This window comes from Chrysochloris asiatica, unplaced genomic scaffold, assembly GCF_000296735.1.
Source record: "Chrysochloris asiatica unplaced genomic scaffold, ChrAsi1.0 scaffold00027, whole genome shotgun sequence".
In the NCBI taxonomy this organism is placed as follows: Eukaryota; Metazoa; Chordata; class Mammalia; order Afrosoricida; family Chrysochloridae; genus Chrysochloris; species Chrysochloris asiatica.
The window spans coordinates 1,488,205-1,492,878 of NW_006408545.1; positions in this window are offsets into that span (position 1 = coordinate 1,488,205).

Below are 4,674 nucleotides of genomic sequence, written 5' to 3' on the forward strand. Positions count from 1 at the left end.
CAGTGTTTCATTCTGCTGTGCATAAGGTCACTATGGGTTGGTACTGACTCAATGGCACCTAACAACAACAACAAAAAGCAAAATAAGTAATTGTTCTGTTTCTTCATAACTTTCTTCAAACTACTTTCACTAAATCCATCATTCAGTTTTGAAAGGCAATACTGTTGTAAAATCAGTGGATCAACGTTGCCCAAAGGACCTGAAGCAGCTCTTGGCTTCCCTGGACCAGCCTCCTCAATAAAGTGAAGCAGCTTTGTCATACAGTCCCAGCTAACCTTACAATTTTGTTACATCTGAGAAGACTAATACAAATCGGGTGAGAAATTGAGATGCTGACCCCAAACTCAAATGACAATGCCTGCTTTCCAATTCACATAATCTTCCTGTAATACAATTCACCCTTGCTTCCCTAATTTTAATGAAATCTTGAAAGAAATATATATATATACATATTCTCCCTGAAAATAAGATTTCTGGTTACATTTGCTGTTTTATATCCTCAAGGCTTCTGAAAATTGCTAAATATATTACTCATCAGTTGCTTTATGAGCTTTCAGGAGTGACATGACGAATCTAAAATTAGGCCCAGTGTAATTTTTTTTAAATCATAGCCAATCATGAATTTTTCTTTCTCGTCTTTAAAACATAATTCTAGTAGTTCCTGGAATTAAACACTTGATTCAATGTATGTTTACCAGCTAACAATGTTTTTGTTTTTTTAACAAGACATGGTATCCCAAAATATCAGTCCTCAGCAGATGTCTTTGATTTGTACAATAAGGATTTTAGAAAGCCTGTCTTGCTATCCTATCATATGACTTCACTATTTTTACATTATTATTATTTTAACCAATTCCTAGGCAAATAGATGAAACAAAAAGTAACTCACAGGTTTGGAAAACAACTCCATGTGTGTATGATGAGACAGGATTTTACTTAAGTTGTGGTGTCCCTAAGAAGAAGCCCTCACACCTAAAATTTAAAAAGCTGAAGGAATAATGTTTGAAACAGGCTCAGGTGAGATTTCAATACCTCATAGTCCCATGAAAAAGTACAATGTCATAATGTGTCAAGGGAAATTTTCTAGATAGGTGATATAACATGCCACCAAAGATAAATCACCCAAATAAGAAAAGATTGATGTTCACGTAAAAGTATTTCAAATATCTTTCCTTGGGAAAATGCTCTCCTTTAAAAAGAAAGGGAGTTGCAACCAAAATTGGTTTTCCCTTAGGGAAGGATGTGATAATGAAGTCTAAGAACAAAGCATTACAGACCTGGGAAAAGTTGTAGAGAAGACTTCACACAACTCTGAATATAGAGCATGAGGGCTGACCAAGGTCAAAGGAATACATCACTGACAAAATTGCAATTGAAGTGGGAGGATGTCCTGGACACGAGCAACTGCAGGCGAGCCAACCAGGCAATTGACATGAGTAGGAATGACAGAAGTTGCATGAGGACTAGTTCTCAGTGTATCCTTTTAACTTTTTAAAGACTGTATAATGCCACACCAGGAGTCCTGTGTGATGTATACTAACCATTTTTCCCCAGAAATTTTATATTATTTATAAACTTTAAGAAATGTTAAAAAGCATTTGGAAAACACTTAATAAATAAGAATTCACACTCCTAGTAATGATGGTTATTACTATTTCTTTATATTTTCTTGCAAACTTTTTCTGTGTGTGTGTTTTTTTTTTAATAGTTGTAATCAAATATTCAGATCCTGGTGTTGTACTGTAGGATAAGCACTGGACTGCTAACTACAAGGTCAGAGGCTCAGATCTACCAGCTACTCCTTGGAAAACTTATATTGGGTCACTGGGAGTTGGACATGGGAACACTGAATGATTTAAAATTAAGAAAGGTGTGAGACAGGGTTGTATTCTTTCACCATACTTATTCAACCTGTATGCTGAGCAAATAATCCAAGAAGCTGAGTTATATGAAGAAAAATGTGGCATCAGGATTGGAGGAAGACTCATTAACCACCTGCGATATGCAGATGATACCAACCTTGCTTGCTGAAAGTGAAGAGGACTTAAAACTTTTACTGATGAAGAGCACAGAGCACAGCCTTCTGTATGGATTGCATCTCAATGTAATGAAAACAAAAATCCTCACCACTGGACCAATAAACAACATTTGTATCAATGGAGAAAAGATTGAAGTTGTCAAGGACTTCATTCTTCTTGGATCAACTATCAACACTCACAGAAGCAGCAGTCAAGAAATCAAATGACGTATTGTATTGGACAAATCTCCTGCACAAGATATTTTTAACGTGTTGAAGAGCAAAGATATCTGCTTGAGGACTAAGGTGTGCCTGACCCAAGCCATGGTATTTTCAATTACCTCATATGGATGTGAAAGCTGGACAGTGAATAAGGAAGACTGTAGAAGAATTGATGCTTTTGAATTATTGTGTTGGAGAAGAATATTGAAAGTGCCAAAAGAACCAGCAGATCTGTGTTGGAAGGAGTGCAGCCAGAGTGCTCCTTGGAGGCCAAAATGCCCAAACTTTGTCTCTCATACTTGGGACATATTGTCAGGAGGGACCAGTTGTTGGAGAAGGATATCATGTTTGGTAAGGTAAAGGGTCAGAGAAGAAGAGGAAGACCCCCAGCGAGATGGATTGGCCAAGTGGCAGCATCAATGGGCTCAAGAGTGGTAACAATTGTGAGGTTGGCCCAGGATCAGGCAATGTTTCATTTTTTTTGTGCATAGGATTGCTATGAGTCAGTAGCAACTCGATGACACCTAACAACAACAACAACAACAATGAGTTGGAACCAACTTGACAGTGCTTAAAAACAACTTATAAATATATATGAGTAAACATAACTTCAATTTTCAATTCACCTTTCACTTAATAATTATATATGAACTTATTTCTGTCTTATTATAAAGGAGCTCTGGTAGCGTAGTGGTTACGAATTGGGCTGCGAACCTTAAGGTCAGCAGTTCGAAACTACCAGCCGCTCCGCGGGAGAAAGATGAGGCTTTCTACTCCCGTAAAGATTTACACCCTTGGAAACCCTGTACAGGGTCGCTATGGGTCGGAACCGACTCAACGGCACTTAACAACAACAACAACATAAAGCTAATTGGGGATGATTGTGCTATACTTCCATACTTTGTTAACCAACATAATCATTGCTCTAGTGAATAAAGATGGAATAAGTGATCATCTTTGTACACGACACTCCTGCTTTTCGTATTATTTTCTGAAGATGGATTCATCAAAGATTTACTACACCAGAGTCATGCCTGTCGTGGATTGAATTTTCCCACCTACCCCACCTGAAATGCATGTCAACTTGGCTGGATAATGATTCTCAGTGGTTTGTCAGTCACTGATGAGCCCCTATGATGTGATCTAATGTTTTAAATCAATAAAAGGATTAAATGTGATATTATTATTAGGTACCATTGAGTCAGTTCTGACTATGGCAACCTCATACACAGCAGGAAAAAAACACTGCCCTCTCCTATGCCATCCTCACAATTGTTGTTACCCTTCAGGTCAGTGCTGCTGCCACTGTGCCAATCCATCTTATTGGGGTATTCCCATTTTTGCTGAGCCTCCAAGTTACCTAGTATGATGTCCTTCTCTAGGGACTGGACCCTCCCAACAGCATAGCCAAAGTATGAGAGATAAAGTCTTGCCATCCTGACTTCTAAGGAGCATTCAGGATGTACTTCTTACAACATGGATTATTTGTTGCTAGAGTAGTCCAGAGTACTTTTAAAATTCTTCTACACCATAATTCAAATGCATCAATTCTACTATGGTCTTCCTTTTTCATTGTCCAACTTTCACATGCACATGATGTGATTGAAAATATCATGACTCGAGTAAGGTGCACCTTAGTCTTCAAATGGATATCTTAGTTCTTTAACACAGTAAAGAGGTCTTATGCAGCATATTTGCCTAATGATATATGCCATTTGACTGCTTGACTGCTGCTTCTATGAATGTTGATTATGGAGTTTTTGGCAACTTTAATCTTTTCTCCATTTATTATGAAATTATTTATCGATCCAGTTTCTTTTATTTGTTTTCTTTACATTGAGGTACAATCCATCCTGAAGGCTGTAGTCTTTGATCTTCATCAATAAGCATTTTGAGTCCTCTTCACTTTCAGCAGCACTGTGGGTTAATGTGCTGGACTGCAAAGTTGGTTTGAACCACAAGGCTGGCAGTTCAAGCTCACCAGTTGCTCCTTGGAAACCCTATACAGGGTCACTATGGGTTGGAACCAACTATACGATTCTTAACAACAACAACAACAACAACACTTTCAGCAAAAAAGATAGTGTCAGCTGCATATCGAAGGCTTTTAATGAGACTTCCTTCAATCCTGATGCCATGTTCTTTCTCATAAAATCTAGTTTCTTGAATTATTAGCTCAACATCCAGATTGAATAAGTATGGTGAAGGATAAAACCTCACCCCATATCTTTCTTGATTTTAAACCATTCTGTATTTCCTTGGTTTTTGTTTTTTATAACAACTACCTCTTGATCTATACACAGGTTTCTCATGAGCACAATTAAGTGTGTTGGAATATCCATTCTTCTCAATGTTATCTATAGCTTATCATGATCTACACAGTAGAAAGCCCTTGCATAGCCAACAAACTACAAGTAAACATTTTCTGGCATTCT